Source organism: Borostomias antarcticus (assembly GCF_949987555.1).
Source record: "Borostomias antarcticus genome assembly, chromosome: 1".
Lineage (NCBI taxonomy): Eukaryota > Metazoa > Chordata > Actinopteri > Stomiiformes > Stomiidae > Borostomias > Borostomias antarcticus.
The window spans coordinates 14,623,106-14,648,849 of NC_140234.1; the positions used below are offsets into that span (position 1 = coordinate 14,623,106).

General features: G+C 47.9%; 1 protein-coding gene across 1 annotated transcript in view; it reads right to left on the reverse strand.

The window, feature by feature from the left end:
* The window catches only part of sipa1l3 (signal-induced proliferation-associated 1 like 3), a 106,250-nt gene that overhangs the window by 51,717 nt on the left and 28,789 nt on the right, over positions 1-25,744 (reverse strand). The window contains exon 2 of the mRNA XM_084441593.1: positions 11,512-11,616. The gene's annotated coding sequence lies outside the window, so the exon portion shown is untranslated. The remainder of the gene's footprint in view (positions 1-11,511; positions 11,617-25,744) is intronic.

The following is a 25,744-nucleotide window of genomic DNA, read 5'->3' on the forward strand; positions in this document are numbered from 1 at the left end:
ATGGTGACTCAGTCACACACAGTCGGCCAGAGACTGGTTCTCTCACAAGTCTAAAGAACTGACAACAAGCACTGTCATCCTCATTACAGGATGAGAAAGTGATTCAGAGAGAGAGGGAGGGAGAGGGGCAAGAGAGGGAGAGAGAGAGAAGGGCAGAGAGGGAGGGAGGAAGGGAGGGAGAGAGGGAGGGAGTGAGAGAGGGAGAGAGGAATGGAGGGAGGGAATGAGGGAGAGAGAGAGGGAGAGAGGGAGGGAGAGAGAGAGAGAGAGAGAGAGAGAGAGTGAGAGAGAGGGAGAGAGAGAGAGAGGGAGTGAGGGAGAGAGGGAGAGAGAGAGCGAGAGAGAGAGGGAGAGAGAGAGAGAGGGAGAGAGAGAGGGAGGAAGGGAGGTGAGAGGATTTGACAGAGGATTTCTCCCCCGTCGAGGCTAATCTTCAGAAGGCCTGACAAGAGGAGTTATTATTATCGCACAGAACACGTCATATTTAAAACACGCACACGCGGGCGCAACATTACGAAACGCCGCCGCCCTAGACTACATAATCCTCGCTGGAACAACACGCACACATACATACACACACACACACACACACGCACACACACACACACCCTGTCTTGGTGGTCTTTGCCCCGCTACTCTGCGTCACCTTTCAGCCGAGGAGCTGGTAATATGGTACCTGTGTGACTGCTCGTCTGGCACACTGCCTTTCATGAGAACTGTGGGCTGGCTGGAGTATCGCAGCTATGCACCTGGTGTCAGGATTCAAGGGTGTGTGTGTGTGTGTGTGTGTGTGTGTGTGTAGCAACAAAAAGGCACGCTATGCAGATGGTGTCAGGCCAGGAGAGGTAAGCTTGTGTGTGTGTGTTCTGAAAGGTTTAGTGGCAGGCCAGACGTGACTGAGATCAGGTGACTGACAGTAGGCAAGCAGGGCGAGGAGCTCCACATTCCTCTGTGTGTGTGTGTGTGTGTGTGTGTGTGTGTGTGTGTGCACGTTTGTGCGCGCACCTTCTACCGAGTTCTACCGAGGCTAATACCGAAAGGATGACATAGAGACCAAGAGAGAGAGAGTGAAAGGGGGTGGAATGGAGAGATGGAGAGAGAGAGAGTGAGAGAAGCAAGAGAGCCAATTCACGTTTCCTCCGATCCCTCCTCCACTCTCTGCCCCTAGGAACCCAAACCACGTACACACACTTTATTTTATTTTACAATGAGCTTTAAGAGAGGAGGAGAGAAGAGAACTGTGGACCGAGAAGCAACATAAGAGCCGGAGGGGCCAAAGATGGAGTGATCGTGCGGACACAGGCCTGGAGGAGGAGGAGGAGGAAGAGGAGGAGGAGGAAGAGGGGAGACTTGCTCAGTGAACCGCGTGGACTCGTCTTGATGTGACAGTCACATAAAATCAGCACCGACCACTCTCCTCTCTATAAAAAGACTCCCTCCTCCTCCTCTTCTCCTCATCCAACCCCCTGCTTTCTTCATCCCCTCCTCTCAAATTAATGCTTCTCTCTTTGTCCCTATCCCCTCCTCCCCTTTCCTCCCTCCCTCCACCATCTCACTCCTTTCTCTCTTTCAATGGCAGAGTTCCCCCTAACTTAATCTAGCCCAACTTCATTATGGTCTCAACTCTGCTGAAAAGACAAATCATATTATTCTCTCTATCTCTCCATTCCTCAAATTCTCCCAGGCTAATCTATCACTACTTTATTCATTCAGCCTGTGGTCTGCTCAAACTCAATCTGCTAACCTCCTCCCCTCTTCCTCCCCGTTCCATCTCTCCGCTGCTGAACAACTTAGGCCAGCGTAATATACTACCCTGACTTTACAGTCTCCGCTCTCTGCTCAAAAGTCCTCCCTAAAATGATCTCTCCCTCCCTATACTTGCTTTCTCTATCCACAAGCCTACTCTCTTACTCATCCATCCATCCTCTCTCTCTCTCCCTCTCTCTCTCTCTCTCTCAGCCAAATCAAATCAGCATCTCTATTCATCCCTCGGTGTTCCCATGCCTCCATTCAGCTCCTAATCTATCATTTCTCCTCCTCTCTGTCTCTGCTGAGCTCATGAACCAGGTCGTCATCTCTCTCCATCTCTTTCTTCCCATCTCTCTCAACGCCTTACTCTCTTGTCCCTCTCTTTCCTCTCTCCATCCCTCTTTCTTTCCAACTCTCTGTATCCCTCTTTCTTCCCCTTCCATCTCCATCCCTCGTTCTTCCCATCTCTCTCCATCTATCTTTCTCCCCATCTCTGTCAACCTCTCTTTCTCTCCCTCTCTCTGAGGCCGTCCCTCAGTCAGACAGTGTGTCATGGTGCTCCTGGCCAGTGAGAAAGGGCTGCTTGTGATTCTGTGTGTATTCTGTATTCTGTGTAGTATATCTGGGAGAGGAGTACCACACACTGTAGGGAACACAGCTTCTATTCACAAAGAAGCTGTATTTGCATAATACAAAGTTTTCCATCATCTGAAAAGAACAGCTGGTGAATGAAAGTCTTGTGTGTCTGTGTGTGTATGTGTCCATGAATAATTTTTTGCCATCCTAAAAGCATTACTCAAACTCACACACGCACGCACACGCTACAAAACTCTGTCACAGTGTTAACAAACCACTGAAGGGCAAGTCAAACAGACACATGTTTGTATCAGGTCTTTGTTTGGGAGAAACTCAGGCGTCTCCAGGGCCGCCCACGAGGGGTCCTGCGCTGCTCTGGCTCATGACACACACGCGCACACACACTCAAAGGGTCCACAGCAATACGCTATCAGTCACAATTCCAGATTCCAGTTCCATCTGAAGGAGAGCGGAGAAAGGGCTTTTGTGTATGCGTGTGTGTGTGTGTGTGTGCCCAGCGGTCCTGTCATATGTCTGTCTGTGCCCCTGATCCAGGCCGGGTCTGGGCTGGTCAAATCTGCTAGGCCAGGGAAATATGACACAGTACAATACTAGTACAACATGAGCAGATATGCAGTACTACTGTAAACTACCATGGACAGATATACAATACTAGTAGTAGTACATTACCAGTAGCAGATATACAGTATTAGTAGAGTAGTACACTACCAGTAGCAGATATACAGTATTAGTAGAGTAGTACACTACCAGTAGCAGATATATAGTATTAGTAGACTATTACACTAGTTACCAGTAGCAGATATACAGTATTAGTAGAGTAGTACACTACCAGAAGCAGATATATAGTATTAGTAGAGTAGTACACTACCAGAAGCAGATATATAGTATTAGTAGAGTAGTACACTACCAGAAGCAGATATACAGTACTAGTAGACTAGTACACTACCAGTAGCAGATATACAGTACTAGTTGACTAGTACACTACCAATTACAGATTGGTATACTAGTACACTACCAGTAGCAGATACACAGTACTAGTAGATTAGTACACTACCAGTAGCAGATACACCGTACTAGTAGACTAGTACAATACCAGAAACAGATACACAGTATTAGTAGACTAGTACACTGCCAGTAGCAGATATACAATACTAGTAGACTAGTACAATACCAGAAACAGATACACAGTATTAGTAGACTAGTACACTACCATTAGCAGATATATAGTATTAGTAGACAAGTACACTACCAGTAGCAGATATACAGTATTAGTAGACTAGTACACTACCAGAAACTGATACACAGTATTACTAGACTAGTACACTACCATTAGCAGATATACAATACTACTGTAGTAGATTAGTACACTACCAGTAGCAGATATACAGTACTAGTAAACTAGTACACTACTAGAAACAGATATACAGTATTAGTAGACTAGTACACTACCAGTGGAAGATATACAGTATTAGTAGACTAGTACACTACCAGAAACAGATATACAGTATTAGTAGACTAGTACACTACCAGTAGCAGATATACAGTATTAGTAGACTAGTACACTACCAGTAGCAGATACGGTACTAGTAGACTAGTACACTATCAGTAGCAGATATACATTATTAGTAGACTAGTACACTACCAGTAGCAGATATACATTATAAGTAGACTAGTACACTACCAGTAGCAGATATACATTATTAGTAGACTAGTACACTACCAGTGGAAGATATACAGCATTAGTAGACTAGTACACTACCAGAAACAGATATACAGTATTAGTAGACTAGTACACTACCAGTAGCAGATATACAGTATTAGTAGACTAGTACACTACCAGTAGCAGATATACAGCTTTAGTAGACTAGTACACTACCAGTAGCAGGGTTTTGTAGGCCTCAGGCAACCACACAGGTTTGGCCCACTCTTCAGAGGGTGCAACACAGGCATTTGAATTTGAATTACTCACAGTAATTAGGTGTGTCAGGGCCCCACAACATCCTCTTCCAAATCACTCCATCTTTCCCCCCTCCATTGTACCCTCTATCCCCTCCCTGTCCCCTCTCGTTCCTCCCCATCCTACCCGTCAACTCACTCCATCAGTCCCACCCCCCCTCACCCTGTCATCTCCCTCTCTCCCCCTCTCTCTCTCCCTCTCTATCTCTCTGGCAGCCCAGTCCCTCCTCTACACACTGCAGTGCTTTTCCCCACACCACAAGCACACAGAGAGGATGGTAATTATACTGACTAGCATCTTCAGGACAGAGCCAGAAGAGAGATACACCTACAGCTCTACCCTACCAGCAGAGATACCTACAGCTCTATACTACCAGAAGAGATACTACAGCTCTATACTACCAGCAGAGATACTACAGCTCTATACTACCAGCAGAGATACCTACAGCTCTATACTACCAGAAGAGATACTACAGCTCTATACTACCAGCAGAGATACTACAGCTCTATACTACAAGCAGAGATACCTACAGCTCTATACTACCAGAAGAGATACTACAGCTCTATACTACCAGCAGAGATACTACAGCTCTATACTACCAGCAGAGATACCTACAGCTCTATACTACCAGCAGAGATACCTACAGCTCTATACTACCAGCAGAGATACAACTACAGCTCTATACTACCAGCAGAGATACAACTACAGCTCTATACTAGCAGCAGAGATACAACTACAGCTCTATCAAAGACATGGCATGTCAATTCTGGTGTCCGAAGCATTTTATAATGTAAAAATTTTTTTTTTTTTTTAAACACTACATTATGTTACTCAACTCTCCCCTATTTACTTAGTCATATGAATATTCATTGTAAGAAATTACAATTTAAGGAGTTATTGAATTCAAAAGTACTAAACTGTCCTTTCTGGGTAACGTCCCGGCTTAAAATTTAAATATAGAAATATGCCAAAAATGTCAAAAATATGAATAAAAGCATTAATTATCTATTTGGGCATAATTGTGTTGATGTTTGCAATGATACCTACAAATATACAGTAGGACTCCACTTATCCGAACCCAACGGGACCGAAGGTCGTTCGTATCTCTGAAATGTCCGGATGACTGAAACATTGTTAAAATGCACCAAATTCAATAAGTGGTATACTTGTTCCATATAGACTTATAATAGACCGATAAATACCCTTAATTACTTGTGAAAATGCATCAAAATTGCAATCAAATAGCCAACTAAACTCTTACAGCCTAGCCTATAATAGGCCTACAGTAGCCTAGAATAAAATAAACAAATTTTCACTTGAGTGCGTGCTTTGATCAAATACAGTACTTTATTCTCAAATGAGGCGTACGCTGCATCGATAGGCTACTGTATTCGCAGAACAAAATGGTATAGCCTAAAAACAACCCAACACTAGAACAATTAGAGCAAATGATAATAAATAAATAAATGAAATGACAGACAAGTTGTCGTGTCTTAGGCTATTGCAGCCTAAACAACCGATGTAGGCTAACGTGGCCTAGGCTGTAGGCTATTATTTAACAAATACAGTAGGCCTAGTAGGCTAATCTACATGATTACAACACGTCTGTGTTCCTGAAGTCCATTAACTGGGAACGAAAAATGACTCGATACTCCTCTGCTTCAGGTTGCTGACGCGCTTTCTGGCTACCAAGGAATGCAGCTCTCGCAGCAGACTCGTTTGCGTTTTGCACTCGACATTAAAGTAACAAAGAAATTAAATGTGACAGTAGGCTACAGCCTACAGGCAACATGTAGGTCTACATACAGTTCTGTTTTTATTCACAGTAGGATACAGTACTGTAATGAAAATCCCACCAGTAACCAGATAGCAGGCTAAAAAAAAAAAGAAAAGTTTTTTTAAGCCTGTCCGGTAGACCGGGAGGTTCGTATCTCTGAAGTTCGGATGAGTGGGGTCCTACTGTAGTAACAATACTAAGCTTATTTACATTTTTACACAAGAAAATCTTTTGTCCCCATATTTGGATTTCCCTAATATCCTTCCTGGGTAACAGACATTAAAAATACTCAGTTACCCATAACTAATTTGCGTAGTCATGTGACAAGCTATTGCATCATCCAGAATATTCTGAAGGACCCCCAAGACAAGTGAAAAGGTCAGTAAGTCTCTCTAAAAATGTTGATATTTTGACCTTTTCAGTCACTGGTACATTATGTCGCAATATCATGTGTCTTTATGGATAACTCTAATAAAACATGTATAATGTTTTTATATTTAAAAACTGCCTATTTCATGTGAAATATGACATTGATGTGTTGAAGACTCAGTTATAGTTAGCTACAGCAGGCCATGCTATGGCCAAGTTTTGGCGGGAAATATGTTTTTTTTTGTCCTTCCTGTATAACAATATGTCCTCCCTGGATAACAAGCATCTTCAGTTACCCAGGGCATGTCCTCTGTTATCCAGAATGGACAGTAGTAGTATTTGTAGTATTTGTAGCTTTTTAAGCATTGATAGTGATAGTTGATAGTGATATTATATTAATAACATAATTATATATTTTCCATATTCTTTTTCTTATTTTTAAATCTTTTTTTAATTTTTTATATATCTTTAATTCTTATGATTCAATGATAGCAACACAGGTCATTGTCATAGATTTTTGTTAGGTTGTCCAAATAATGAACAAATAATAATGCTATAATCTAAAGTTTTAGTATAGCTTTTGATGTTTCCTGGTCAGTTCTGTCCTTCCAGATGCCACTGTCTACTAAAGAGAGGCCGAGACTGTTCAGGGCCAGGAAGAATGCAGATCCACAAGCTAGGGCTGAGTTTCTTGAGCAAAAAAGAGCAAGGTATTGGTATTTAGTAGTTACGTGTTAAGGCAGATCAGTAAAAAGGACAAATGTAAAGATTCATCAGAATGTATAATATTTGTAAAAGGACTACATGTTGTTTATTGAGAAATGTGTCAGATTATGGTGGGAGCTATTATGCAGCAATTTGGATCAAGGTAATTAAAAAAGAAGGCAGACATGCAGGCAGACAATTAGACATACAGACAGACAGGCAGGCAGACAGACAGACAGACAGGCATTCAGACAGACAAGCAGACAGACAGACAGACAGACAGATGGACAGACAGACATACGGACGGACAGGCTAGCAGACAGACAGGCTAGCAGACAGACGCAAAGGCAGACAGGCAGACAGACAGGCTGGCAGACAGACAAGCAGACAGACAGACAGACAGACAGACGGACAGATGGACAGATGGACAGACAGACATACGGACGGACAGGCTAGCAGACAGACAGGCTAGCAGACAGACGCAAAGGCAGACAGGCAGACAGACAGGCTGGCAGACAGACAGACAGGCAGATACACAGGCAGGCAGACAGACATACGGACAGGCAGACACAGGCACACAGACAGACAGACAGACAGACAGACAGACATAGGGACGGACAAGCCGCAATTTGTTTGTTTTGAGCAATGTGTCAGATTATGGTGGGGGCTATTCCTTTAAAGTAATGGGATCAGTGTGATTACAGCCTGTATCTAATACTCATTATGTTTGTGTCTAGCTACCACAAATATAAGTCCAAATCAAAGCCCAAAACTCCTGTACGGCTGATGACTGCAAGGAAGAAAAGGGAACAGTGAAAGATAAACAAGAGGAATCAAAAATAATGAAATATATAATAAAATAAATAAACATTTTTTAAATCTTTTAAAGTTGCCAGTGTCTCTTAGCCTTCTTGATTTCGCAAGTTCACATTCTCTCGCAAATCAGTCTGGATACTCTCTATAGAGATGAGTTTGTGCCAGATCAGAAAACGATCCTATCAGTGTTGGTTCTGAGGAATTTGGAATACAAACAGCTACGCTGGGTGGGTTCATGACGAGGAGCGGTTGAAGTTAGCGCGTGATAAACGGTGATAGACAGATGGTTCATCCAATCACCTGCCAAGTATTTTTGAAAGTGCCTGCCCTTTTCCAAATAGTTTACAATGGAGAGTTCCGAGATGGTTATGCGAAGCAAACCATCTGGCGTGTCAGATCAAGTGTCTCTTGCTTTCTACTACATATGATTGTTGAAAAAAATATGTTCCCGAGACAGCCTTTAATGAAATACTTTGACATCTTGCCGTACTGTATGTCACTCCTGGCTAACAGCATGTCATTCCGGGTAACAATGACACAGTCAAGTAATTTAACCCAGATTTTCATGTTATATTACACAATTATGTTTTCTTGAGTTAAGGATACAATAAGCAACCTTTTTACCTTTACTGTAAAGTATTGTAATACATTTTCCAGTTCTTTTCTCTTTTTGGCATTGAATAGCCTATTGTGTGATCAACAACAACTGATGAGCCCGTTTCAGCATAAATAACCAAATATACTACATTCATTGTGATGAAAATATAGTTTTCTGAGCAGTATTTGTTAGTTTAGCTCCAACTATGAATATCTATAAATTTTTATATGCTAACAATGGTAGACATTTTAATAATTTTAAAACCCATTCCCGTTACCCAGGAAGGACATTTTTCGTGGGAGAAATCATACGATTCACCAAAAATGTATAGTTGAATTGTTAAAATGAATCCCTGTTGTTGAGTTGTATACAGAACACTCAAATAAAGATAGAAAGTGCTTGAAAGTGCTTAAATTGGCATTTTTTGCCATTTTCATTTTTAATAATAATAAAAAATCCTTATTCGTCTTTGACCCACTACCAGCAGAGATACCTACAGCTCTATATTACCAGCAGAGATAAAACTACAGCTCTATACTACCAGCAGAGATACAACTACAGCTCTATACTACCAGCAGAAATACCTACAGTTCTACCAGCAGAGATACAACTACGTACAGCTCTATCCTACCAGCAGAGATACAAATACAGCTCTATACTACCAGCAGAGATATCTACTTACCAGTACAGCTCTATACTACCAGCAGATATACTGCAGCTCTATACTACCAGCAGAGATATCTACAGCTCTATACTGCCAGCAGAGATACGTACAGCTCTATACTACTAGCAGAGAGATACCTACAGCTCTATCCTACCAACAGAGATACAACTACAGCTCTATACTACCAGCAGAGATATCTACTTACCAGTACAGCTCTATACTACAGCTCTATACTACCAGCAGAGATACTGCAGCTCTATACTACCAGCAGAGATATCTACAGCTCTATACTACCAGCAGAGATATCTACAGCTCTATACTACCAGCAGAGAGACATACCAGAGTGTTCAGGATAGATATATCTCACCGTGAGTGTTCAGGAGACGCATCTCATCATGAGTTCTAGACGCCCCCCCCCCCCCACCCACACACACACACACACACAGACACACACACACACACACACACAGACACACACACAGACATACCTGTCAGTGTCCAGGTCTGTGTGCTCTATTCTGAGGAGACACTAGTCAGGCTCAGACTTGTAGACTGTCTGTACTGCCTCCATCTCCTTCTCTCCCTCCCTCCCTGCTCTACCCCTCCCTCCCTCCATCTCTCCCTCAGTCTCTCTCAATCCATCTTTCTCTGACATTGGAGTCCCCTGGAGGAGTGCCGCACACACACACACACACACACACACACACACACACACACACACACACACACACACACACACACACACACACACACACACACACACACACACACAATCAAAGGGGATTCTGACTGGAAGAGTTATAAGCCGAAAATAAGAAACATCACTGAACATGGGCATCAGCTTATCCCCCAATCTACCTCTCTACCTCCCTCCCTCCCTCCCTCCCTCCCTCCGTCTCTCTCTCTCTCCCTCCCTCCCTCCCTCCCTCCGTCTCTTCCTCCGGCTGTCAGGAGACGATGAGCTCGTTCCTGCCGCCCGCCACATACAGTGGCTCCTCTCTTAACCCAAATCAGAATCAGCTACGCTAACAAACTATCATCACCTCCCACCACTAATACCCACCACAGCGCCACCCTACGGTATGGTGGGGTGGGGTACTGCAGGCCAGCTGTTGAGTCAGGAGTCCGTAATCCACATTTTCAGCTTTTTATTAACTTTTTCCCCCAGTAAAAACCAGAGTTCCAGGCGTCATATCATGTCAGTCCTTGAACACAAAAACCCAATGAAAATGATATAGGTACACAATTTAAGTCCAGGTGCGCGCCACTACAATTAGCGCATCAATAATGGTCCACAAAAGCGCGTGGCTCTGGAATGCGTTCGGGCTTATAAGAAAACAACAACATTAGAAATGCATCAGACCGTTGCAACACACCAAATATGTATAGTCAAACAAACTGCACACTTATAGGCTATAATGACTAAATGTGGGCTATAAGAACCCAAAACATGTAGGCTCTGGGCCTCCTCAAAGTTCCAACCCCGGCCTGGGGTTGCTCCATGCCGCCGCAATTTACCACCACTTTAACCCACCACAGCGCCACCCTACGGTATGGTGGGGTGGGGTATTGCAGGCCAGCCTGGGGTTGCTCCCTGAGCGATACAGTACACAGTGGGGGAAAGAGGACGAGGACATTCCTTTCTATTGTCTCTGTGTCTGAAAGGTTGTGTTAGGGCTTCTCCCTGGGGTGAAAACAGAAAAATGTTGGCAAGGAAAGAAAAATAAAGAGAGAGAAATAAGGAGGTCAGATGGACGGACAGAGGCGGAGGGGAGAGAGTCGTGTTCTTGGCAACACTGACCCCCTGTAGAGTCACACACACACACACACACACACACACACACACAGAGGAAGGGCTGCTTCACAACAAACAGTAGATCAGGTGATGCCCTCAGGTTAAGGCTGGTACCACTGTGACCTTTCAGCATCACTTATTTGTACAGATGTAAAAACACACACACACACACACACACAGACACACACACAGACACACACACACAGACAGACACGTGAGCTCTCAGGGGAGAACACACGCTCCACCAGTGAAAGATCAACACACATCTATGCAAATCCAATCAGTGTGCTAAGCTTTCTTCTGAAGGTAAATAAGTAAAACGCTGGAGATGGTATCACACACACACACACACGCACGCACACAAATGTAAGCACACACTCTCCATAACAAAAGTACTTCCTTAATTTTACACACACACACACACACACAGACAGAGACAGACAGACAGACACAGTACACACACACATCTATGATTTCAGCTTACCTCTGGCCGTCTACTGCGCCGATGCAGTGTGTGTGTGTGTGTGTTTTGTCTCCGCGGCGTAGGTAGGTAGAGGCAGCGTCAGAGAGGAACCTCAATCACACGGCTCTGTTGAAGAACAGAGAGGAAATAACATGATGAGCTCCACTACAAGATTAGTTATTGATTCGTTTTCTGTTACGAGACGAGACAGGCCAGAAGGTTGTTATAACAGCAGAACAGTTGAGAAAATTCAATCAGCCCTTTACAAATTACAGTGACAAATTAAAATGGCTCATTGGTTTAAACCAACAGGATCCCAAGAAAGCTGACCGAGGATTTTGAGTTAGGCGTGGAGGGAGGTATGAGTATGAGGGTGTGTGTGTGCGACCGAGAGAGGAAGCAGTGTACTGAGAATGTGTGTGTGTGTGCGTATGTGTTATACGGAGAGTGCATAGAGATTGTGTGTGTGTGTGTGTGTGTGTGTGTGTGTGTGTGTGTGTGTGTGTGTGTGTGTGTGTGTGTGAAGCAGAGAACAGCTGTCAGTTCCATGCTCATCAGGTCAACCATAATTCTATTGTGTGAGGAGATGCCAGAGGCTCTGTCTGGTTTTTCTCACACACACACACACACACACACACACACACACACACACACACAGTATATGCACGCAAAGACACATATATGCACGCACGCACGTGCACACACACACACACACACACAGACAAATATATGCACACATGCACACACACAGAGTAGTTCCAATTTTTCCATTCCCATCCCATACTATAGGCCTAGCGTCTCTCTTCTTGACAGCATTCTCTCCATCCTATCATTGGCCTCCTTATGTCACTCTTTCTCTCCCTAATCCCCCCCCCCTCTGTCGCTGAATCTCCCTGAGTTCCAGAATGTTCTAGTCAACTACTCAGCTCTGGCAGCAGGTTGAGCCGGGGGGGGGGGGGGGGGGGGGGGATGTTGACTGGCTGATGAGCTACGGGGGTGAGAGTGAAGGGGTGAGAGTGAAGGGGTGAGAGTGAGGAGGTGAGAGTGAAGGGGTGAGAGTGAGGAGGTGAGAGTGAAGGGGTGAGAGTGAGGAGGTGAGAGTGAGGAGGTGAGAGTGAAGGGGTGAGAGTGAGGGTGTGAGAGTGAGGAGGTGAGAGTGAGGAGGTGAGAGTGAAGGGGTGAGAGTGAGGGTGTGAGAGTGAGGGGTGAGAGTGAGGGTGTGAGAGTGAAGGGGTGAGAGTGAGGGTGTGAGAGTGAAGGGGTGAGAGTGAGGAGGTGAGAGTGAGGAGGTGAGAGTGAAGGAGTGAGAGTGAGGGTGTGAGAGTGAGGGGTGAGAGTGAGGGTGTGAGAGTGAAGGGGTGAGAGTGAGGGTGTGAGGGTGTGAGAGTGAAGGGGTGAGAGTGAGGGGTGAGAGTGAAGGGGTGAGAGTGAGGGTGTGAGAGTGAGCAGTGAGAGTGAAGGGGTGAGAGTGAAGGGGTGAGAGTGAGGGGGTGAGAGTGAGGGGGTGAGAGTGAGGGGGTGAGAGTGAGGGGTGAGAGTGAGGAGGTGAGAGTGAGGAGGTGAGAGTGCAGGGGTGAGAGTGAGGGGGTGAGAGTGAGGTGGTGAGAGTGAGGAGGTGAGAGTGAGGAGGTGAGAGTGAAGGGGTGAGAGTGAGGGTGTGAGAGTGAGGAGGTGAGAGTGAGGAGGTGAGAGTGAAGGAGTGAGAGTGAGGGTGTGAGAGTGAGGGGTGAGAGTGAGGGTGTGAGAGTGAAGGGGTGAGAGTGAGGGTGTGAGAGTGAGCAGTGAGAGTGAAGGGGTGAGAGTGAAGGGGTGAGAGTGAGGGGGTGAGAGTGAGGGGTGAGAGTGAGGAGGTGAGAGTGAGGAGGTGAGAGTGCAGGGGTGAGAGTGAGGGGGTGAGAGTGAGGTGGTGAGAGTGAGGGGTGAGAGTGAAGGGGTGAGAGTGAGGGGGTGAGAGTGAGGGTGTGAGAGTGAGGGGTGAGAGTGAGGAGGTGAGAGTGAGGAGGTGAGGGTGCAGGGGTGAGAGTGAGGGGGTGAGAGTGAGGGTGTGAGAGTGAGGGGTGAGAGTGAAGGGGTGAGAGTGAGGGTGTGAGGGTGCAGGGGTGAGAGTGAGGGTGTGAGAGTGAAGGGGTGAGAGTGAAGGGGTGAGAGTGAGGGGGTGAGAGTGAGGTGGTGAGAGTGAGGGGTGAGAGTGAAGGGGTGAGAGTGAGGGGGTGAGAGTGAGGGTGTGAGAGTGAGGGGTGAGAGTGAGGAGGTGAGAGTGAGGTGGTGAGAGTGAGGAGGTGAGGGTGCAGGGGTGAGAGTGAGGGGGTGAGAGTGAGGGGGTGAGAGTGAAGGGGTGAGAGTGCAGGGGTGAGAGTGAGGGGGTGAGAGTGAGGTGGTGAGAGTGAGGGGTGAGAGTGAAGGGGTGAGAGTGAGGGGGTGAGAGTGCGGGGGTGAGAGTGAGGTGGTGAGAGGGACCTCCTACACCCCCTTTTCTGTCTGACCATAACAGAGGACCCGATCAATACTGATCAATTCAGCTCCACTAACCCCCGACACTGCCTAATCATACTCTCTTTGGCCAAGTGGGGGTGGGTGGGGGTCGGCGACAGTGTGTGTGTGTGTGTGTGTGTGTGTGTTTGAGCTGTAGTCTTAAATGGTCCCATGTTCATGCTCAGTGCACAGAGTGATGCGTTCTGTCCACACATTTCGAGGCTAAGCAGCTCAGTTCAGCTCAGAGAGAAAAGAGAAAGAGAGAGAGGTAAAGATAAAGAGAGAGAGAGAGAGGGAAAGAGAAAGAGAGAGAGAGGGAAAGAGAACAGCGAAAGAGAGAGAGGGAGATGGATGAGAGAGTAGGGTAATTAAAATGTCTCTCGGTGCTCTGAACACTGTGCAACTTCGCTGTAATTAGAAACTCCACAAATTTCAGAGACGACATTCATACTTTACAGGCTGCTGCATTGCCTGGCATGGCGTGTGTGCGTGAGAGAGAGAGAGAGAGAGAGAGAGAGAGAGACAAGGAGAAAAACAGAGAGAGAGAGAGAGAGCAAACTAGAGAAATCATGAGAGCTAGTTAGCTTCCTTCTTCCTGCTCTCCTTCCAGTTGTTATCATTGTGTTGTGATTTAAAACTGAAACATCATCAATATTTCACTAGGTTTGCAGAGCGTATAAGTGCTACTTAAAAAAAACCTGTTCTCTGTTCCCCTCCTTAAACAGGCTGGGAGACCGTGTGTGTGTCCTCGTTAGCTAATGGGCTCGTCCGTGTAACCGTAGGACCGAGGAAGAGAGAGTTTGTAATCTAAACCTTGTTTCTGCTTAAACAGCAGAGTGCTCTGTGCTGTGCATGTGTGTAGCCTGTTTGAGTGCTATGTAGCCTGTGTGTGTGCGTGTGTGTGGCAGTGCGTGTATCGAGACTGACGCGTGCTGCAGGGACCGACCCCCTGCAGAGCGGGTTGGGAAGCCCCTTTCCTTTCATACTGAAACACAGGGAGGAAGGACCGCCAGCCACACTTCCATCCGTTTTCATCCCTTTCTTCCCTCCGTCCGGTTCCTATTTGGATGGTAATCGGAGGGGCGGACCCCAAGCCCCCCCCCCCAGGACCTGTCGGGGGGGGGGGGGGGGGGCGCCTGCCTGTGTCCGGCTACCTCACACAGAAACACTGCCTTTGACAGGAAAGTACACTAAGGAGGCTCCAGCTATGTAGCCGGGCTCCATGTGTTCACTCAGACTGTAGGAGGTCCCTCTGGAAAGCATTCCTACCAGGCCAATCAGTGTCCTTTGAATGCTGTGATTGGTCAGGGATTCAATTCAGTCCGAGTGTCAGGCTACCAGTTATGAGGAAAAAGAATCAAAGTAAAAAGTAACCTGTCCCCAACATGCAGCTCCCTCGCCCCTCATGTATTTTCATGCCCGCCACCTAGGATCTAGGTGAGTGTAGCTTCAGACCTGTACTGTGATGTATAGAAACTGTGATGTGGCCATGTAAAAAAACTGTACTATGATGTATAGAACTGTGATGTGATGTATAGAACTGTGATGTGATGGATAAAACTGTGATGTGATGTATAAAGCTGTGATATATAAAATTGTGATGTGATGTATAGAACCTATGATGTTTTGTAGAGAAATTGATGTGATGTATAAAACTGTGATGTGATATATTAAACTGTGATGTGATATATTAAACTGTGATGTGTAGAAACTGTGATGTGATGTATAAACTGTGATGTGATGTATAAACTGTGATGTGATGTATAAAACTGTGATGTATAAAACTGTGATGTGATGTATAAAACTGTGATGTGATATATTAAACTGTGATGTGATATATTAAACTGTGATGTGATGTGTAGAAACTGTGATGTGATGTATAAAGCTGTGATGTGATGTATAAGCTGTGATGTGATGTATAAAACTGTGATGTGATGTATAAACTGTGATGTATAAAACTGTGATGTGATGTATAAAACTGTGATGTGATGTATAAAACTGTGATGTGATGTATAAACTGTGATGTATAAAACTGTGATGTGATGTATAAAACTGTGATGTGATGTATAAACTGTGATGTGATGTATAAAACGGTGATGTGATGTATAAACTGTGATGTATAAAGCTGTGATGTGATGTATAAAACGGTGATGTGATGTATAAACTGTGATGTATAAAGCTGTGATGTGATGTATAAAACGGTGATGTGATGTATAAACTGTGATGTGATGTATAAACTGTGATGTGATGTATAAAGCTGTGATGTGATGTATAAAACTGTGATGTGATGTATAAACTGTAATGTGATGTATTAAGCTGTGATGTGATGAAGCCTCTGTTCCCCTCCTGCAGCTCCACTGCTCCTGCAGGCAGATCGCTATGCCCCTGGTTGCCATGGGAACGGTAGGCACGTGAACAGGAAGACTTATGACGTAGGCGTGAGGTGAGGCTGCTGGTGACTGAGCGCCAAGAACAACACACACACATGACCTGAACACACACACAACCTGAACACACACACAACCTGAAGACCAACACACACAACCCACCTGAATGCACACTGACACACACACACACAACCTGAACACACACACAACCTGAACACACACAAACACACACACAACCTGAACACCAGCACACACAACCTGAACACCAACACACACAACCTGAGCTCAAACACACACACACACACACAACCTGGAAAGACAAATAGTCTTTCAATCTGGACGAACACACACCTGCAGTGCAGTGATAAGGGCGTTCCAGAATCACCCACACAGCCATCGGTCAATCACTGACGGAGGTGCCCTCGTTACTGCAGGTAGGAAATACTCAAGACCAAGCTCTCCGCTATGCTCTCTCTCTACCTCTCTCTCCCTCTCCACCTTCGCTCTCTCTCTCTCCCTCTCCACCTTCTCTCTCTCTCTATCCCTCTCTCTGTTCTTCACCCACCTTTCCCATCCAAACCTTCAATCTTCTACTTGTTTGACCTGAAAGGCTCTATTTCTTTCTTTCTTTCTTTCTGTCTCTCTATCTCACCCATGCCTCTTTCTCTCCTCAATCTCTTCCCACCCTGTGTCTTTACCCGCCACTGCGAACCCTCTCCTCCCAGTCCCACCTATGCTTTTACCTTTGAAAAATCTCATCCATGAATGTTAGCTACTTGGGAGCTGGTAGCTCACGTTGGGAGCTAGCTAGCTGGCTAACGTTTGTGGACAAGACTGGTAGCTAACGTTCGTGGACAGGATTTTTAAATTCTATAGACTTATTTTTTCTTCAAATGAATTAGAAACGTTGATATATGTTTACTGACACCAGACAAGCTAGCTAGTGAGCTAGCAACAAAACAATAGTCACAAAATGTTATTAGATAATCAGACTTCTTACCCCGGACACATTTTGACAGCCCTGACACTATTTGACATGACACCCCCCATGACTCTTTATGGGTGAGGCCTGGGCCGCTGAAGACCACAGGAAGACATGGGCTGCGTTCCGAATCACATACTACCCTACTATATAGTATGCCAAAACAGGATGTAGTATGTCCCAATACATAGTATGCCACATACAGTATGGCACAAATACCAGGATGTCCTACTATGTCGTATTTTGCAGTATGCAAGCCAGCAGGCTTTTCTGGCTATTCTGACCCACAATCCTGTGCGCAGCGGAAATGTGCGTCACATGTGCGAGTCGTGACAGCTGTAGACGAATGTCGCGTTATGGACAGCGACGGATGTGGGCAAATTTCAAGGCGCAATGTTATGACAAGGTAGTATGTCCCAATTGGATGCCTACTGCTTGCAAAGTACGTACTTTCTAAGGGCAGCTGTAGTAGGTACTGGTAGTAAGAAGTAGAAGTATGCAATTCGGAACGCAGCCCTGGTCTGTCCAGGACCCCCCCGGACGACTGTCGCTCCCTCTCCCTCTACTCTCGTGTAGCGTTCTTTGACCGTGAAGGACAACTGGGATGAGAGATTAGCATTCTTTCGAGTAATTTCAAAATAAGGGTCCCATGAACATTGAAGTTGTAGTATTTAGGGGTTGGTCATTTCTCCGCGTGAGAATTGTGAAGTGTGGCGTGTGAGCGTGAGAAGAGGCTGCGTGTCTGAGACTTGGCAGCCCTGCAAACGCTGCACTCAGCAGAGTAGGCTCCATGCTTAACAATGCAGCTAGCGTCATCTCTAGACTAGCCTAGCGTTACAGCATAGCTAACGCAATCTCTAGACTACAACATAGACAGCACAATCTATAGACTAGCCTAGCGTTACAACACGGCTACAGTGGTATCATCTCTAGACAGCACGATCTCTAGCCTGCATGAATTACGACACTCTCTAGTAACAAACCCTGCAGTGATGACAGGTTCCATGTATGTTTTATGATTTATGATAGGTATACATTATATATGATTTATGATACAGTAGATATGATTTATGCACTCTGACTGTGACAGGCTGTATCATAAGGTCAACAGAAGTGCTCAATCCTAATCCTGAAAACATTTCAAAAGATTCAAACACACACAAACATGCACACACAATTCTAGCAAAACTGGAATTACAACTCTATAATTGGCGTGCACACAAACACACACACATACACATACACATACACATACACACACACACATACACATCAAGCACTTGTGCATTCTTCTGGTTTATGCAGGTGTGGTGGGAGGAGTCAGGTGTGTGACGGAGAAAGAACCAATTGTCATCTATCTTCATCTACCTGCTGTCAGACTCAGGAAAAACACATTCCTGAGGGCTGACACACACGGACGCACACACGCACACACGCACACACACACACACACACACACACACACACACACACACACACACAGAGTGCACACAGCAAGCAACACAACAAAACGCTTTTGAATGGTGACCTGCTGACATATAAACACTGTGAGCGAGTTACTCCATACCGGATCCTTCCGCCAAGTACTAGAACAGCTCAGGCAGAGATACTCAGATCTCTCTTCGCTCTATCCCCCTCTCTCTCCTCCTCCTCCTTCCCTTGCTCTCTCTCTCCCCACCTCTCCTCTCTCTTTCCCCCTCTGTCTCTCTCCCTTGCCCCCCCCTCTCTCTCTATCCCCCTCTCTCTCCTCCTCCTCCTTCCCTTGCTCTCTCTCTTCCCCTCTCCTCTCTCTTTCCCCCTCTGTCTCTCTCCCTTGCTCCCCCCTCTCTCTCTATCCCCCTCTCTCTCCTCCTCCTCTCTCCCTTGCTCTCTCTCTCTCCCCCCTCTCCTCTCTCTTTACCCCTCTGTCTCTCTCCCTTGCTCCCCCACCCCTCTATCCCCCTCTCTCTCCTCCTCCTCCTCTCTCCCTTGCTCTCTCTCTCTCTCCCCCCCCCCTCTCCTCTCTCTTTCCCCCTCTGTCTCTCTCCCTTGCTCCCCCCCCTCTCTCTCTATCCCCCTCTCCCTTGCTCTCTCTCTCTCTCCCCCTCCCCCCTCTCTTTCCCCCTCTGTCTCTCTCCCTTGCTCCCCCCCTCTCTCTCTATCCCCCTCTCTCTCCTCCTCCTCTCTCCCTTGCTCTCTCTCTCTCTCCCCCTCCCCCCTCTCTTTCCCCCTCTGTCTCTCTCCCTTGCTCCCCCCCCTCTTTCTCTCTCCCTCTCTCTCTGATCATCATCACGGCTGTTGTCAGTGTTCAGTATGTGGTAGCAGACGGTCGTTGACACCTTCCTGATGAGACCAGATGTTCTGCTGAGGCAAGCCAGTCCGCCAGGCTCAACGCTAGCTGGCTGTGCTGTGCTAGGCCTGACACTGCACACAACACAGTCTACCAGACACAACACTGGGGGGGTGATGATGACGCCGCCCCCCACCCCCTCCTCCCTAGTCTGAGGTCCTCCTCCCCCCGTGCCCCCCTTCTCTCCCTCCTCAGGGGGCGTGTGTTAACGAGGAAGCCGGAGGGGTGAGTAGTTAAGTCACACACACACACACACACACACACACAGCTGCTCTCACAGAGACGGGCGTCCCAGGAGAGAACAGACTCAGCATGGATTAGCCCTCCACGCCATGTACACCCACCAGGGGGGGGGGGGGGGGGGGGGTGCAGACTGACGCACGTCCGCGCGCACACACACAACACACACACTCACACAGACACACACACACTCACACATAATAGACACACACTGTCTGCATGGACGTAGTTAGCCAACAGTAGTTACCACACACTGCCTGGTACTGAATGTGGTTCGCATGCACCCACACACGCACGCACGCACACACACACACACACACACACACGCACGCACACACACATACACACATGCACACACACACGCACACACACGCACACACACTGCCCAAGACTAAACCTGAGGCCCAGGGTATAACACACCTCTGTGAAGGGTCAAGGCCATGAGCTCCACTGGAACTGTGGTGTCTTCTCCTCTTCTCTCCTGCCTCTCTCCCTCCCTCCCTTCCTCCTTCCCTCCCTCCCACCCTCCCTGCTAGCCTCCTCCCAGGCTGGCCTGTCAGGCTGCAGTAGAAGCTCTTTGAAAGGGACCGTGTGGTCACTCAGCACGCTGCGCCGGGAGCTGTGATCTGGGAGGCCTGCCAGACGTTTTACATTAGGACCGCGGGAGAAGCTAGGAGAGGAGAAGGGAGAGGAGGAGGAAAGGAGAAGAAGAGAGAAGAGCTGAGACCCTCACAGAAAGAGAACTAGGAGGAGGAGGAGAGGAGGAAGTGTGGATCTGGCAGGACCAGAGAGGACAGTCCCTCAGGCCAACCCCGTCCGTGTACATTAGTCATGTAGGGGAGGAGGAGGGATGAAGTAGCCTGGTGGGGGTTGGAGGGGTCAGGGGTCAAGCTGAGGCACTTCCTGTAACTGTAGCAGTTCACTGACAGACTAATGGAGCTAAATGATGATGGGGCTTTATGGGGAGAGGAGGAGAGGAGTGTGGGGAGAAGGACAGGAAAGAGGAAGGGGGGATCCTGGGAGACGGTCCCTTGCAGGGACATGCAGCTGGGGTTGTAAAATTCCAGGAATATTCACAAACTTCCCATGAGGATTGACGGGAATTTATGGGAATTCATGGGAATTAACGGGAATAAACTGGAAAACTGGAATTTATGCCTGTTGATTCCCACAAATGTCCAGTTTATAATATATAAATTCCTGTTGGGAATTTTCCCAGAATTTTGCAACCCTACATGCAGCAATACAAGGGGAACCCCATGAAGGCAGCTCAAATATCCCCTAACCTACCCCCCCCCCCCCCCCCCCCCCCAAAAAAAAAAAAACCTAGACTGCAGTCGTAAAACTGCAGACACTCTCACACACATGGGCCGGTCCTGTCCTAAAGCCCCCCCCCCCCTTCTCACTAACAGGTCAGCGGAGGGTCAGGATCAGATTAGGTCTAACCCTGACCGCACACTTGACCGTGCGCTCACAGGAGAGGGGGGGGTCACCGCGAAGACCAGGATCTGGGAAACGGTAGCGATTAAACCACCGTGTGGAAAACTGCTCGTCTGACTGCCAGGTGACGCGGGGCGAGGGGAACTGAGATTGACCGATATGGCAAAGACGAATTTGCGTGTGCTTATGTGCTGCCACACACACGCACACACACGCACGCACGCGCACGCACACACACACACACACACACACACACGCGTGTGTGACATGTCTGGCGGAGCCCTTGAATCCATTCCTTTGTGGAATGCACCGATACGCTACCCAGGGTGGTGAGATGGTTCTGTAGATGCGTATACATACAGGTGAGACTGTTACAAGACGGATTACTAGACACCTAGTCTCTCTCCAGACTCACCTAGTCTCTCTCCAGACTCACCTAGTCTCTCTCCAGACTCACCTAGTCTCTCTCCAGACTCACCTAGTCTCTCTCCAGACTCACCTAGTCTCTCTCCAGACTCAAACATTATGTTGAATCTCTGCGCTCCGCATACTACATACTGAGTCTGGGCCACTTCGCTGCCCAAGCTGGTGTTCTGAGGGCGTATCAACGGTTCAAAATTGAAAGAATGACAGGCCGCAGCAGCAAATGAGAGACGCTAGCCCAGGTTAGATGGGCGGGGCATATCTATAGGCGGGGACGCATGATCGCCAAAGCTGTTACTGATTGGTGTCGCCAGGGTTCCGGCGAAAGCAATGAATTTCCAGGATTTGGGCACCAGATTTTTGCATGAAGTGTCCCAGAGATCCATAGAGAGATCTGCAGCATACAGTAATGTAGTTAGCGTAGCTTACGTAGCGTATCAGCGAATGAACTCTCATTGGTCTGGCGTTGGGACAACTAGACACTTGACTCCGAGGGAGCCTAAGGACCACTGACAGTCGGGTTCCCTTTCACGTCCACTCCATGAAACACATCCCTGTCTAAGTCATCCAGAGAACAGTGTCTAATACAATATAACTGTATGCAGCACGGTTGGTGATATAATGTTAGGGTCTGTACTGTCCAGACTCTGTGAGGAAGAGGATGGCCGATGATGAAGATTGATGGTTCCCCTTCAGAAAGCCCCGTCTTCCCCATTCAACACAATGACATTCTGCACTCAAAGAATAAGCAGGCTAAGGACAGTATGTGAAAGACTTTTCATGGCAAATCTTCTGCACTGACTGGCAGCTGTGGTTGCCAGAACTTTACTGTAATAAATACAGTAGAACTTTTTATACCATTATTGTAAAATCATATAAGTACTGTTAATTTTACAGTTAAAGTGTGAGTTTTAATCTATCTTGTACTGTATAAGTACACATTTTACCATAGAAATAAACACTGTGCTTGTGTAGTCAGAGATGGGTCTGATCCTGGAAGTACAGTAAGAGGACCTCTGCACATAAGGTTGTTTTTCTTGAACATGCTGCTGATGAGAGTCCTACTGACATGCTGTCGGTCTCCTCTCTCCAACTGACACACAGACACAGACACACACACACACACACACACACACACACACACACAGACGCACCAACAATGGCAAAAGATCACCCTATTAACGGGGTCAAGGGGTGTGTGTTTGTGTGTGTGTGTGTGTTCACTGTGTTGGGGGTGTACAGTGCAGTCAGACAAAGGGGGCCTCTGACACAGTTTCAACCAGCCTCTCCCTCTCTCTCTCTCCCCTCTTCTCTCTCTCTCTCTCACCCCTCCTCTCACTCCCCTCCTCTCTCTCATTCTTTTTTCCTCAATGGCGCCATTGAGAGCAGAGTCAGTCAGGGCTCTATTCTGTGAGGATTGAGAGATCTCCCTGGAGTGAGTGGAGCTCCACAGACCCCCAACCCCCCCCCCAGGTCTCTGTGGAGGCCTGGGTCTCAGGTCTCCAGACCCTGGTCCTTGAACAAAGCAGGGCTAATGCTACACCCAGCCACCTCTGCTGCACTGTGCTCCTGGGCATAGATACACCAAGGGGGGAGAGAGACCAAGGGAGAGGAGCAGGGAGACGGGCATAGAGAGAGAGCCACGGGGGGGGGGGGGAGCAAGGGAGAGAGGAGGAGGAGAGAGAGGGGGATAGAGAGAGAGGGGGGGGGGGCAAGGGAGAGGGAGAGAGAGAGAAAGAGAGAGGGGAAGAGAGAGCGGTAGAGAGAAAGATAAGAGTGGTTAGATAAAGAGAATGATATCATGCTTATTGTATCAGCTGTCTGAGACCGAGGATGTCAGTGAGAGCTGCAGTAACGTTCTCTACTGTGCGGTAGGGCTGGCAAATAAACACTCCAACTTCAACTAGTCCTCGACTTTGGAGAAAGAAAAATGCATGAATGATCTTCAAAATGTAGATTGGATTAGTAGGCTATCGGAAAGCAGCGTGCGTCACACAGCCTCCTGAGTCCCGCCCATCTTTTAATCACGCCCAAACACATTACGTTAGTATTAAATCGTTTCAACGTGTTCAAAAATCAGCAAAACACATTCTACAGTATCTATCCATCTAGGTGGGGAGGAAATACCTTACTTCCTTAAAATCCGAGCGCTTCTTCTCGCAGGCAACATTGTAAACAAGCACTGAATAGGATCAAGTGGACCAGAGCACTATAAGCTATTCCGTTTGTTTTGTTGGCTAGGATATAGGCCTGATAAAAGGACCCTGTTTGCACTAAATGTCACCAATGTTGACTGGGTATTAACGATGAACGTTGAATACTTGAGCCCTGTGAACAGAGACGGACATGTCTGCGTCCGTATATTCGATTAGATATTTGATTTTCTGAAAATATTTAAGAGAGAAAGTCGAAGATCATTTCTGAGCTCCGTTGACTGGTGCTGGCCTGCTGTCTAAGTGCATGCATGTGTGTGTGTGTGTGTCCCAGAACGTGGGAAAAGGCAGGTCGGGACATCTGAGGGAGGAGGTAGACAGCAGGTCTCTCTTCCAGGTACCAGGAGGAGGCAAACTGTCACGGACAAACGTCACGCTCTCTCCAACACAGTAAAACATCTAGTCACGGTATTTCGTCTAGACGCTCTTGGCAGTTCCGCTTCCAGAACCACGCTAGTCTGAGGTCCATTTCCTACTGACACGGAACCTGTCCAGTCTGTTTGGACCAGGGACCTGAACAGCAGACAGGTGGGAACAGGAGAGAGAGAGAGAGAGAGAGAGAGAGAGAGAGAGAAGAAAGAAGATGAGTGATGTGAAGAGAAGGTTTGTGGGATGAAAGCAACCCACTCCCCGCGCTCCGACTGTCCCCTGACCCCGCCGTGAGGTCACAGGTGGGTGACTGTGGCTGGGGGTGTGGCCTTGGCGTGAGGCGAGCAGCATGGCCCGTCTTAATGGGCCCAGGTGGGAGAAGTCAAGGGGGCCTAACCCTCCTCCTCTCTCTCTCTCTCCCTCCCTCCCTCCCTCCCTGCACTCCTGCCGCCTCTCTCCTGGCCAACTGCCGAGTAGTTTAACCAGGTCATGTGATAACTCCAAACTTGTGAGAAGATTTGAGAGAGGAGGAGGGAGGGGGAGAGAGAGGGAGAGGGAGGGAGGGAGAGAGGGAGGTGGTAAGGACCCCCGCGCCCCCCGGCGCTCAGCTGTCTGTGTGTCGCACGCAGGGAGGTGGCTGGTTCTAGAGGAGGGGGGGTGGGGGTGGAGGTGGGTGGTTCTAGAGGAGGGGGGGGTGGGGGTGGAGGTGGGTGGTTCTAGAGGAGGGGGGGTAGGGGTGGAGGTGGGTGGTTCTAGAGGAGGGGGGGTGGGGGTGGAGGTGGGTGGTTCTAGAGGAGCAGGGGTGGAGGTGGGTGGTTCTAGAGGAGGGGGGGTAGGGGTGGAGGTGGGTGGTTCTAGAGGAGGGGGGGGTGGGGGTGGAGGTGGGTGGTTCTAGAGGAGGGGGGGTAGGGGTGGAGGTGGGTGGTTCTAGAGGAGGGGGGGTAGGGGTGGAGGTGGGTGGTTCTAGAGGAGGGGGGGTGGGGGTGGAGGTGGGTGGTTCTAGAGGAGGGGGGGTGGGGGTGGAGGTGGGTGGTTCTAGAGGAGGGGGGGTAGGGGTGGGGGTGGGTGGTTCTAGAGGAGGGGGGGTAGGGGTGGAGGTGGGTGGTTCTAGAGGAGGGGGGGTGGGGGTGGAGGTGGGTGGTTCTAGAGGAGTGGGGGTGGAGGTGGGTGGTTCTAGAGGAGGGGGGGTAGGGGTGGGGGTGGGTGGTTCTAGAGGAGGGGGGGTAGGGGTGGGGGTGGGTGGTTCTAGAGGAGGGGGGGTGGGGGTGGAGGTGGGTGGTTCTAGAGGAGGGGGAGTGGGGGTGGAGGTGGGTGGTTCTAGAGGAGGGGGAGTGGGGGTGGAGGTGGGTGGTTCTAGAGGAGGGGGGGTGGTTCTAGAGGAGGGGGGGTAGGGGTGGAG